This window comes from Pogoniulus pusillus, chromosome 31 (assembly GCF_015220805.1).
Source record: "Pogoniulus pusillus isolate bPogPus1 chromosome 31, bPogPus1.pri, whole genome shotgun sequence".
Lineage (NCBI taxonomy): Eukaryota > Metazoa > Chordata > Aves > Piciformes > Lybiidae > Pogoniulus > Pogoniulus pusillus.
In genome coordinates, this window is record NC_087294.1 from 7039999 (window position 1) to 7053911 (window position 13913).

The window sequence follows — 13913 nt, forward strand, 5'->3', positions numbered from 1 at the left end:
TTAGTGCCATGGTCTAGTTGATTGATTAGGGCTGGGTGCTAGGTTGGACTGGATGATCTTGGAGGTCTCTTCCAATCTGGTTGATTCTATGATTCTATGATTCTATATGTATCATTAAAGTGCACAATCAATTTTTCTAGATATTTGCCTTTGTTTAACCCCTTGTCAAGGTCCAGAGAACAGAGATTAACAATATCTCTGTCCAGAGGAGCAAGATCTGTTCTTATGCATTTCCATGTTGTGAAATTAAGGTGCAAATGAGACCATAGATCACCATAAAACTATTTATTAAAGGATAAAGTTGGACAAAACAGAGGGGGAGAGAGAGAGATAAAGAAAATGGAGAAGATGAGAAGAAGCAGGATAAGAAAAGAGCTGGGATCATATTACTCTCAGTCACAGATGAGAGGGAGAGAGAGAGAGACGTGTGCATGGCCCAGGGACGATCTTCTGTGGAGTTTGTCAGGGGTTCTTTTGGTGGTGGTGCAGCTCTGGTAGTCTGGTGGAGGTCCACTTGGTGGTCTGGTGTAGGTCCACCCTTGGTAGTCTGGTAGAAGTGCACTCTTGGTAGTCTGGTGGAAGTGCACTTGGTGGTCTAGTGGAGGTGCACCCTTGGTAGTCTGGTGGAGGTCCACTTGGTGATCTGGTGGAAGTGCACCCTTGGTAGTCTGGTGGAAGTGCACTTGGTGGTCTGGTGTGGTCCACCCTTGGTAGTCTGGTAGAAGTGCACCCTTGGCAGTCTGGTGGAAGTGCACTTGGTGGTCTGGTGTGGTCCACCCTTGGTAGTCTGGTAGAAGTGCACCCTTGGCAGTCTGGTGGAAGTGCACTTGGTGGTCTAGTGGAATTGCGCCCTTGGTAGTCTGGTAGAGGTCCACCTGGTGATCTAGTGGAAGTGCACCCTTGGTAGTCTGGTGGAAATGCACCTGGTGATCTGGTGGAAGTGCACCCTTGGTAGTCTGGTGGAGGTACACCTGGTGATCTGGTGGAAGTGCACCCTTGGTAGTCTGGTGGAAATGCACCTGGTGATCTGGTGGAAGTGCACCCTTGGTAGTCTGGTGGAGGTCCACCTGGTGATCTGGTGGAAGTGCACCCTTGGTAGTCTGGTGGAGGTCCACTTGGTGATCTGGTAGAAGTGCACCCTTGGTGATCTGGTGGAAGTGCACCCTTTGGCAGGCATTCCTCCTGCATTTTATACAGCTTTCTGCTCGGTGCAGCTCCCCAGGAAATCTTCCTGTGTATTCTCATGCATTTGCAGGGGTCTGGCACCACCGCGGGGAGAGCCTCTGCCCCCTCCCTGGCTGTACCTGCCCATACCCTGAATGCACAGAAGCCTTTTCTCTTCGGGCTAGCTGAGATAAGACGTAGGCATCCTGGGCATTCCAGCCAGGCTGAGGTCCAGGAGTTTCCAAGGCATTGTCTGTTGATTTGCATCCCTGGGCTTTGGGCCAAGCACCCAGTCTGAGTCTGGAAGGTTAACAAAGGCAATCTTTATCTTTGTCGATTAGGGAGAGATGATGCAATCTTTATATCTTTGTTGATGGAGAGAGAGGATTTAGACTCTCACAGCCCTATCTGGGATTAAAGTACATCAATTACTCCATCAGGCCTCCTTAGCAGGAGGGGTATCAGAAGAAGGAGAGCAGAGCCACAGGCTGGAATAAAAAATATTTAAAGAAACAGCTAGTCCAGTACCTTTATCAACACAAAGGATCTAAACTCACATTCAGCCCAGCAGAAGAACCAGTCACCATACTCATGAAGGCAGTCTCCAAGAGCAGGAATAGGAGCAGAGTGAGGAGGAGCCCAAGAAGGAAGCTTGATTAGAAAACACCTCTCTCCTCAGCAAATTTCCTCTCTTGCAATGAGTGCAAGATGATCTGGATGAGAGCATCAAGTCAGTCATCAGCAAGTTTGCAGATGACACCAAGCTGGGGGCAGATGTGGCTGGGTTGGAGGGCACAAGAGCTCTGCAGCGGGACCTTGACCGCCTGGACAGATGGGCAGAGTCCAATGGGATGGTGTTCAATAGCTCCAAGTGAAGGGTGCTGCACTTTGGCCACAACAACCCCATACAGAGATACAGGCTGGGGTCAGAGTGGCTGGAGAGCAGCCAGACAGAAAGAGATCTAGGGGTGCTGATTGATACCCGCCTGAACATGAGCCAGCAGTGTGCCCAGGTGGCCAAGAGAGCCAGTGGCATCCTGGCCTGCATCAGGAATGGTGTGGCCAGCAGGAGCAGGGAGGTCATTCTGCCCCTGTACTCTGCACTGCTTAGACCACACCTTGAGTACTGTGTCCAGTTCTGGGCCCCCCAGTTTAGGAGGGACATTGAGATGCTTGAGCATGTCCAGAGAAGGGCGACGAGGCTGGGGAGAGGCCTTGAGCACAGCCCTACGAGGAGAGGCTGAGGGAGCTGGGATTGGTTAGCCTGGAGAAGAGGAGGCTCAGGGGTGACCTTGTTACTGTCTACAACTACCTGAAGGGAGGTTGTGGCCAGGGGGAGGTTGCTCTCTTCTCTCAGGTGGCCAGCACCAGAACAAGAGGACACAGCCTCAGGCTGTGCCAGGGGAAATTTAAGGCTGGAGGTGAGGAGAAAGTTCTTCCCTGAGAGAGTCATTGGACACTGGAATGGGCTGCCCGGGGAGGTGGTGGAGTCGCCGTCCCTGGAGCTGTTGAAGGCAGGATTGGACGTGGCACTTGGTGCCATGGTGTAACCTTGAGCTCTGTAGTAAAGGGTTGGACTTGATGACCTATGAGGTCTCTTCCAACCTTGATGATACTGTGATACTGTGACATATCTGTGAGCCAACTCGAGTCACCTCTCCAGGTTGACTCAGAACTGCTAATGTCCTGCAACAGGTCACTGGTCCATGGTTCTGTGCCACTAAAATCAGGACAATCTTTCATTAATCTTTATATGTGAGTAACTCCTTCCACAGGCCCCTGTGGCACACACCACTGACCTGCCAAGAGAAAACTAAGAGTTGTTTGTTGTATAGATTTTTGGTTCTGGTCTTTAGATGCTGATCTTTCTGAGGACCTTCCTCTTATATCATGTAAGTGCCATGGTCTAGTTGACTGGATAGGGCTGGGTGCTAGGTTGGTCTGGATGATCTTGGAGGTCTCTTCCAACCTGGTTGATTCTATGATTCTATGATTCTATGTCAGATTGCTTCTTTAAGAGCCTCTGGTGAGAAGGTTTCATCTTTGGAAACCCAGCTAAATTACATCAACAGGATATTCCTTCATCTTTATGGTTGGTGATTTCTGAGATACCAGCTGGAATAAACTCTTGTTCTAATCATCATTAATTCCTTCAAAGAAGTCTATTGATTTTGTGAGGAATGGTTTCCATTCACACTAACAGTGTTTACTGTCCCTTGATAAAACTCCATTTATCCATTTTCTAGGGATCCTCATCTTTAGTATCAGTTTGCCTAGTATAAACACCAGGTTCAAGACAATTTCATCAGCATGTAAAACTGCATACATACTGATCATTCCTTTCACTCTGTAACTGTTTTAGAATCCTTGGATAAATACCACCAGGTCTTGCTAACATCAGGTATTTCATTTTGTCCATCTTGCTCTACAATTTATTCTGCTGAGCCTTCATTTTGAGACAAATCACCCAGACATCTCATGTAAAGATTATGGAATGGAAACCTCCCTGAGTTTACTCATGGTGCATACAGAGACCAAGAAAAAAATAATGTAGTCTTTCTGATCCTCTCTCTTCTTCTCTGAATGTTTGTTTATTCTAATAGATGAAGTCCTACAGATTCTCTGGCAGGTTTCCTGTTCCTGATGTACTTGAAAAAGGATTTATTGTTAGCTTGTGTGCATTTTCCAAGTGTTTGCTAAAAGTGTTATCTATTTTGAACTGCATCTGTTTTCATATTTTACACAGCAGAATTTGCAGCTCTTTCTTTTTCTGTTTTGTATTTTAAGTTGTTGAGGGTTTCTAAGTTGCTGAGGGTTTTGTTTTTTTCCATTGGAATACAGCTTGACCCTCTCAAGGTCATTCTACTGCTTCTGGTAGCCTGCCACCCTCTACTGTATCGCATTCTTTAACTTCTAGCTGAAGTCTTTTAACAGGCAGCGACTTTTGCAAGCCACCAGTTTTACATCTTCAAAATCTCTGTATCAGCTGCAAATATTTTCTCCTTACAGAATGATAGAATGATAGAATTGACAGGGTTGGAAGGCACCACAAGGATCATCTAGTTCCAATCCCCTTGCCACGGGCACAGACACCTCACACTAGATCAGGTTGCTCAGAGCCCCATCCAGTCTGGCCTTAAAAACTTCCAGGGATGGAGCTTCCACCACCTCCCTGGGCAACCCATTCCAGTGTCTCACCACCCTCATGGTGAAGAACTTCTTCCTAACATCCAATCTAAATCTATCCACTTCTAGTATTGCTCCATTCCCCCTACTTCTATCACTCCCTGACATCCTAAAAAGTCCCTCCCCAGCTTTCTTATAGGCCCCCTTCAGATACTGGAAGGCCACAAGAAGGTCTCCTTGGAACCTTCTCTTCTCCAGACTGAACAGCCCCAACTCTCTCAGTCTGTCTTCATAGGAGAGGTGCTCCAGCCCTCTGATCATCCCAGTGGCCCTCCTCTGGATGTATTCCAGCATGTCTAGATCTTTCCTGTAATAGGGACTCCAGAACTGGATGCAGTACTCCAGGTGAGGTCTCACCACAGTGGAGCAGAGGGGGAGAATCACCTCTATCAACCTGCTGGCCACACTTCTCTTAATGCAGTTCAGGACACAGTTGTTTTTCTGGGCTGCAAGTGCACACTGCTGGCTCATGTTGAGCTTCTCATCCACCAGCACCCCCAAGTCCCTCTCCTCAGGGCTGCTCTCCAGCCACTCACTGCCCAGCCTGGATTTGTGCTTGGGATTGTCTTGACCCAGATGCAGGACCTTTCACTTGATCTTGTTGAACCTCATGAGGTTGCTTGTGCCCACCTCTCCAGCCTGTCCAGGTCCCTCCAGATGGCATCCCTTCCCTCCAGCCTGTCAGCCAGACCACACAGATCAATGTCATTGGCAAACTTGCTCCTTATGCCTGCTCTTTTTAATTTACATCCAATAAGAGTCTTTGTTTGAAAGATGTTGTTTTTTTTCATGATTAAGCATTACAGCAATTAATGTATTGGCCTCATGTGTGCTGCAGCTATGGACACACCACATGTTAAGTCCATGTTATGTCATAGTTCTGACAAGTGTCATGTAGCATATAGCCATTATGTGGCCATTTAGCCTCTATTTTATCATGTCATATTTGGCTTGCTGCTTAGTGGTAAAAAGACTTCCCTACAAAGAGCCCACTGAAATAAGAACCTGCCCACATTAAAATAGAAATCTATATATCACTTTACTGTGGTGCCCAGGAATGCAAACAACTCTAACCAAATCCTGACACAAAACAATCTCCATCGAGGATCTGGATGCCTCTATCTGCAATCTCACTTGCCTGATTATTAGGAGAAGAGATTTTGAAAGACCAGAGGCTGGAAGGGACCTCGAAAGATCATCCAGTCCAGCCCCCTGCCAGAGCAGATAACACTGGGACACATCCAGATGGCTCTTGAATATCTCCAGAGACTCCAAAACCTCCCTGGGCAGCTGGTGCCAATGCTCTGTCACACTCACAGTGAAAAAATTCCTCCTCAGGTTCACATAGAACCTCTTATGCCTCAAAGACTGTGGATGGAAGGAAGGCATTGAGCTCCCTTGCCATCATAACTGTGAAATGAGATCTGGATAACAGCAGTTTTCTGAGAAGGGAGGGAGGTGCAGAGCTAGTATGGAAAAGAGAATGAGTATTGTAAAGAAAGATCCATCAATAAGCTCCGAGAAGCTTTTCTGGCAAAAAACATCCCTAGGATTCCTATCAGCATGGGGCAAGGAAGGCCACACAGTGGCAAACCTGAGAAGTGGGTACACATGTCAACAGGAAACCCCTGGGGCCTGGAAGACTGAGGGAGAGACGTAGAAGTCATAATGCCTTTATTTTGGAAGATGGGGACAGCTGCAGGACCTGCCCATGTGGAAAAGGCATGAGAGCTGTATACACAGATAGTCTGACATGTGCTTTTTATGGATAGCACGTGGACTCTGTGTGTGGACTGTAATTAAAGTGAAGCACTCTTATGAGTCAATCTATGATCTCACAAAAGGTTGGTATGTAAAACACATGCTGCTTAGGTATATATAGCACTTGCATGTAGCATACATACGTTTTTGTGATGCATCATGGGCAAGCATAATAGGAGACATTTGGATGACTGTGGGTGCCAGGAGAAGACAATATCCTGATGGGAGTATCCTATAGTAGGAATAATGGGAAAGGCAGAAAGAAATAACAGTGAAATTGCTTAACATCACAGAGTGTGAGGAAGAGGGGTTGAGGGGGTACTCCTGCTTCTGAAGGGAGGTTATAGCCAGGAGGGGGTTGGTCTCTTCTCCCAGACAACCACCAATAGAACAAGGGGACAGTCTCAATTTGTGCGGGGGGAGGAATAGGCTGGATGTTAGGAGGAAGTTTTTCCCAGACAGAGTGATTGGCATTGGAATGGGCTGCCCAGGGAGGTGGTGGAGGCACTGTCCCTGGAGGTGTTCAAGAAAAGACTGGATGAGGCACTTAGTGCCATGGTCTGGTTGACTGGCGAGGGCTGGGTGCTAGGTTGGACAGGATGATCTTGGAGGTCTCTTCCAACCTGGTTGATTCTATGATTCTATGATTCATAGCTTGGAGTACAAAAGCCTATAGTGAGAAAAAGGCAGCTTATAGAAGAATCTCCTATGACAGATGGAAAAGAGGAAGCGTAAAGCAAATAGAAAAAAAAAATATGGGCACAGAGAAAATAAATAAAAAACACCCAAGCAGGAGAAAACCAGCAAAAGAAAAAAAAAAAAGAAAATACTGTGGGAACGAGAGAAACATAAAAGTCAAAAAAGAGCAAAGTAAAAGAAAATTACATTAAAAAATTCACACTGAGATGGAAGCGCAGCACAGACAGACTACGAAGGAGAAAAAAAGAAGAAGAAACATAAAGGGCTTGATTATTGTATTGATAGCAATTAAATACATTAATACAGCTTGAAAAATAAAGTATCATTTTCTGTGTATTAACAAAGCAATATGAGACATTTTTTCTCAGCCTTTGTCACATCGTGCCTTCTCCGGATGTTGAGATGATACATCATTAAGATCCATTTGTGCGAGAGGCACTATGTAAATTTGAACTTATTAGCATAGTAATTGTGACACTTTCACAAATGCATCGTGATTCACTCTAATTTATTTGTTATTTTGAAATTATTTGCCAACTAATTTCTATAATTCTTGGTCTGCAGCTCATCCATAGCTCATTGTGAAGAACTGAGATTCAGGACCCAAGCGATTTCGGTTGGAGAAATACGCACATGGTAATTTTTTTATTTACTGATTGGAGGGAGGGCATTGCCTCTTGGAATATGCTTTTTTTTTTTTGTCTGTGTGTCTTCTTGATTAGCAATTTAAAATCTGTCTGTGGGTAACATTTTGCATATAATCCCCTGTGTGCTAGAAAACATACTGGCCAGGAAACTTGTTTATATGGGTGAATATTGATGGGAAGTGAATAAAAAGTGGGACCTTCACCGCCTGGACAGATGGGCAGAGTCCAAGGGGATGGGGTTCAATAGCTCCAAGTGCAGGGTGCTGCACTTTGGCCACAGCAACCCCATGCAGAGATACAGGCTGGGGTCGGAGTGGCTGGAGAGCAGCCAAACAGAGAGGGATCTGGGGGATGCTGATTGATACCCACCTGAACATGAGCCAGCAGTGTGCCCAGGTGGCCAAGAGAGCCAGTGGCATCCTGGCCTGCATCAGCAATGGTGTGGCCAGCAGGAGCAGGGAGGTCATTCTGCCCCTGTACTCTACACTGGTTAGACCACACCTTGAGTCCTGTGTTCAGTTCTGGGCCCCCCAGTTTAGGAGGGAAATTGAGATGCTTGAGCGTGTCCAGAGAAGGGCGATGAGGCTGGGGAGAGGCCTTGAGCACAGCCCTACGAGGAGAGGCTGAGGGAGCTGGGATTGGTTAGCCTGGAGAAGAGGAGGCTCAGGGGTGACCTTATTGCTGTCTACAACTACCTGAGGGGAGGTTGTGGCCAGGAGGAGGTTGCTTTCTTCTCTCAGGTGGCCAGCACCAGAACAAGAGGACACAGCCTCAGGCTGCGCCAGGGGAAATTTAGGCTGGAGGTGAGGAGAAAGTTCTTCCCTGAGAGAGTCATTGGACACTGGAATGGGCTGCCCGGGGAGGTGGTGGAGTCACCGTCCCTGGAGCTGTTCAAGGCAGGACTGGATGTGGCACTTGGTGCCATGGTCTAGCCTTGAGCTCTATGGTAAAGGGTTGGACTTGATGATCTGTGAGGTCTCTTCCAACCTTAGTGATTCTGTGATACTGTGAAAAGAGTCATATATACAAAATCAATGAAAATCATTTCAAATTGCAAACAAATGTTCACAGTATGTAATTTCTAGCACTTGCCAGCTCTGGAAATAATCATGGCTAGTTGACACCCAGAAACACGTGTGAATATCATATTTAATCCAGATTTAAATTTGTTACTAATTTGTGTGTGAAAAGTGGAGTTGCTAACACTTCTAATGAGCTTGTTGTACAAAAACCCAACAGACAATTGTTCTTTTAAAGAGAATAAATGGATCATAGGATCATAGGATATTGGGGGTTAGAAGGGACCCAAAGAGATCGTCGAGTCCAACCCTCCTGCCAGAGCAGGACAATACTATCTAACATAGATCACAGAGGAACACATCACACACAGTATCACATTATCACCAAGATTGAAAGAGACCTCCTAGATCATCAAGTCCAACCCTTTACCACAGAGCTCAAGGCCAGACCATGGCACCAAGTGCCACGTCCAATCCTGCCTTCAACAGCTCCAGGGACAGCGACTCCACCACCTCCCCGGGCAGCCCATTCCAGTGTCCAATGACTCTCTCAGTGAAGAACTTTCTCCTCACCTCCAGCCTAGATTTCCCCTGGCATAGCTTGAGGCTGTGTCCTCTTGTTCTGGTGCTGGCCACCTGAGAGAAGAGAGCAACCTCCTCCTGGCCACAACCACCCCTCAGGTAGTTGTAGACAGCAATAAGGTCACCCCTGAGCCTCCTCTTCTCCAGGCTAACCAATCCCAGCTCCCTCAGCCTCTCCTCGTAGGGCTGTGCTCAAGGCCTCTCCCCAGCCTCGTTGCCCTTCTCTGGACACGCTCAAGCATCTCAATGTCCCTCCTAAACTGGGGGGCCCAGAACTGAACACAGGACTCAAGGTGTGGTCTAACCAGTGCAGAGTACAGGGGCAGAATGACCTCCCTGCTCCTGCTGGCCACACCATTCCTGATGCAGACCAGGATGCCACTGGCTCTCTTGGCCACCTGGGCACACTGCTGGCTCATGTTCAGGTGGGTATCAATCAGCACCCCCAGATCCCTCTCTGTTTGGCTGCTCTCCAGCCACTCCGACCCCAGCCTGTATCTCTGCATGGGGTTGTTGTGGCCAAAGTGCAGCACCCTGCACTTGGAGCTATTGAACACCATCCCCTTGGACTCTGCCCGTCTGTCCAGGTGGTCAAGGTCCTGCTGCAGAGCCCTTCTGCCCTCCAACCCAGTCACATCTGCCCGCAGCTTGGTGTCATCTGCAAACACATCCTGACAGGCCTTCAAAGTCGTTGTAGAAGAAGACTCCACAACCTCTCTGGGGAGCCTGTTCCAGTGCTCTGTGACCCTTACAGTAAAGAAGTTCCCCCATTGTGTCGAGGCAGAACCCCTTTTGCTGCAACTTAAACCTGTTGCTCCTTGTCCTATCCCAGGGAGCAGTGAGCAGAGCCTGTCCCCTCCCCCTCCTGGCAGCCCTCAGATACTTATGAACATTTATTAAATCCCCTCTAAGTCTTCTTTTCTCCAGACTGAACAGCCCCAGGTCTCTCAGCCTCTCCTCATAAGCCATGCCCTCCAGTCCCCTAATCATTCTCATAGCCCTCTGCTGAACTCTCTTCAGCAGATCCCTGTCCCTCTTCAACTGGGGAGCCCAAAACTGAACACAGTATTCAAGATGAGGTCTCACCAGGGCAGAGTAGAGGGGGAGGAGAACCTCTCTTGAGCTGCTGGACGCACTAAGATAGGTCCTAGAACACCACCCGCAACAAATGTAGTTGAGTTGTGAGTCTTTTGCTAATATGTTGATTTGTTTGGGTAAATTCAAGGTTGGATACAAGAGATGAATCATTAAATCTGAATTCCCAACGTGCCCCAAGCAATTTCTTTATTTTTACAGAAAGCTTGTGTCAAACACTGGAATGAAAACATTGCTCATGATTTCATCTTACTTAGAAACACCATGTGCATTTAAATTTGCATTGAAGAACATCAAACAGATCTTAATTGGAACCTATAATCAAAGTCTAGTCCTTATAATGGCTGATCTCTAGTTCACATGACACTACACACATCAACGTTTACCTAGAAGGAGATGAATCACAGCATGGATACACTAAAATACATCCAGATACAGACTAAGCTGGGATGTAATAATTGCATCCATGCAATGAATTATTGGTGCTGTACATCACAAGCCAACATTCTGGCCCCCGGTGACATTTTGGTCTCAGGTTCATTTGAAGACACAGGTTCTTTTGCTGCACTCTCTTTATGCTTTCTGGTAATAAGGACAGTTTTTGTTAGGTAGGAAGTTTTGACCTCATTGCTGTCTACAACTACCTGAAGGGACATTGTAGCCAGGTAGGGGCTGTTGTACTGGGGGAGGTATAGGCTGGATATTGGGAGGAAGTTGTTGGCAGAGAGAGTGATTGGCATTGGAATGGGCTGCCCAGGGAGGTGGTGGAGGCACTGTCCCTGGAGGTGCTGAAGAAAAGAGTGGATGAGGCACTTAGTGCCATGGTCTAGTTGACTGGCTAGGGCTGGGTGCTAGGTTGGCCTGGATGATCTTGGAGGTCCCTTCCAACCTGGTTGATTCTATGATTCTATGATCTGAGAAACCCAGATTTTGCTAAGAATTTGAAATTAAACTGAGGCTGTCAGCACCCATTAACAATTGTTTATTTAAGCAAAATATCTACATTGCTTTATGCTGTTGCTCTCTGTCCCCCTAAAACTACAGGATAAAGTGGCAGGCTTTCCTGCAACTAGAATCCTGTGCTTTCCAAAACTGAGGATGATAGGCAGATTTGCTACAAGAATAATGAAGACAGAATAATTTCTGATTCCATTATTTCATAAATTAATATAATAGTTTAGATCAGAAAGGACCCTGAAGATCATGTAGTTTCAACACCTCTGCCATGGGCAGGGACACCTGCCGCTAGACCAGACTGCTCATGGTCTCATCCAACCTGGCCTTGAGCACCTCCAGGGAGGGAGCATCCTGTTCCAGTGTCTCATCATCCTTATTTTAAAGATTTCTAACATCCAGTCTAAATACACCCTGCCCAAGCTTCAGTCCATTCCCTCTTGTCCTGTCACTGCAAGCCCTTGTAAAATGTCTCTTTCTGTCTTTCTTGTAGGCCCCCTACAGAGACAGGAAGGCTGCTGTAAAGTCTCCAAGGAGTCTTCTTTTCTCCAGGCTGAACAGCCCCAAGTCTTGAAGCTTGTCCCCACAGGGGAGGTGCTCCAGCCCTCTGATCATCTTCGTGACCCTCCTCTGGACCTGTCCCACCGTTATGATGCCCTACTTATACTGGGGTGTGCTGGTTTGAGACCAATTGGAATATTTTACTGAGAGAAATTAAATCCTTAGCTGTGAGAAGAAAGAAAAGAAAACAACATGTACCCTATATCACCACTCCTCTGCTGAGAAATGCAACTAGTCAAAATAGAGATCAGACACTCACTTCTCACACGCTGCTCAGCTCTCACTTCTGGCTGTGCCTTCTTTCTGGTGCTCTGGTCTCTGTGGCTGACTCTGCCTTAACTCTCTAATCCACCTAACCCTTCTTCATCTAACCTCTTTGTTGTCTTTTTGATATCTCACCTCAGATCTCCAGTTTTATCATGTGAGATATGCATGGGTTGATTTGGTTATTTCTGAAGGAGGGCAAGATGGAGGGGGAAGGAGGGATTAGGTCAGGAGCCCTCCTGGGGACGCTGCTTGTTTCTGGGAGAGGTGTTGTGTTTCTGTATTACTTTTAACTTGTACATATCTGCATCTATTTGTGTATATCATAGAATCAAGCAGGTTGGAAGAGACCTCCAACATCATCCAGGCCAACCTATCACCCAGCCCTGTCCAATCAACTAGACCATGGCACTAAGTGCCTCATCCAGGCTTTTCTTGAACATCTCCAGGGGCAGCAACTCCACCACCTCCCTGGGCAGCCCATTCCAATTCTTCTCTCTGTGAAGAACTTCCTAACATCCAGCCTAGACCCCCCTAGCACAACTTGAGACTGTGTCCCCTTGTTCTGTTGTTAGTTGCCTGGTAGAAGAGACAAATCCCACCTGGCTACAGCCTCCCCCCAGGTAGTTGTAGACAGCAATGAGGTCACCTCTGAGCTTCCTCTTCTCCAGGCTAAACACTCCTACCTCCCTCAGCCTCTCCTTACAAGGCTGTGTTCCAGGCTTGTCACAAGCTTAGTTGCCCTTCTCTGGACACGTTCCAGTATCTCAACATCTCTCTTGAATTCAGGGGCCCAGAACTGGACACAGCACTCAAGGTGTGGCCTGAGCAGTGTTGAGTACAGGGGAAGAAAAACCTCCCTTGTCCTACTGGCCACACTGTTCCTGATCCATTGGCTTTCTTGGCCACCTGAGCACTCTGCTGGCTCATCTTCAGCCTACTGTCTACCAGTACCACCAGGTTTCTTTCTTCCTGGCTGCTCTCCAGCCACTCTATAGCTTCATTCTTTAACTTCCAGACTTCCAGCTGGCTGAATCTAGTCTGAGTGATCTTCTTAAGTGTGTAGGGGGTGGGTAACTTGCAAACCGTCACATGGGAGCACCAGAACTGGACACAGTACTGCAGGTGGTGATCTCCCAAAAGCAGAGTAGAGGGAAAGAATTATCTCTCTGTTTCTGCTGGTCACACCTGTTTTGATGCAGCCCATGATACAGTTGGCCTGCTGAGCTGCAAGCTCACAGTCAGCACATGGTGAATTTTCTGTCTGCTGACACCCCCGAGTCCTTCTTCTTGGACTACCACTCCTCACCCAGCCTATATTTGTGCCTGGGATTGCCCTGCCCTAGGTGCTGGAGCTTGCATTTGGTCTTGTTGAGCTTCATGAGTGTGCTAGTTTGAAGCAAGCTGGAATGTTTTGGTAAAAGAACTAGATAACAGGCAGTGGAATGAAAAACAACTGATGTCAACTTCTCTCACAGTCTCGCTGAGAACTCTGGGAAGAAGAAGTAAACTTTCTCCATTTTGTCTCCTCTTCTGCCTTTGCCTTCAGACCTGGTCACATCTCATTAACCTTGCTCCCACTAACCTTGCTCCCTAACCTCTTGGCTGCACCTCTCTTCTTCCTGAGAACTGGGGTAAGGTTGAGAGGGCTGGGGGAGGTGTTGGGATGGTTTGAGAGCCCCTCCTGGGGACTCAGGTTTCTGGGAGGGGAGTTGTGCTTTTGTATTGTTTATCCTTTGTATATTTCTGTATATAATTGTATATAACTGTATATATTGTAAATAGCTGCTTGTAAATTCTGCTAGCTGTAAATAAATTGCTTCATCTATATTCCCAGGGTCCGTCTGAGTTAGCTGGGGCAAATACAAAAATGTGGGGGGGGCGGGTAAGAGCCCAAACCATCACAATGAGGTTGGCTTGGGCCCTGAAAAATGCCTTAATCCTCATTTTAAAGATCAACAAGAAAAATCCATGGCTCTGT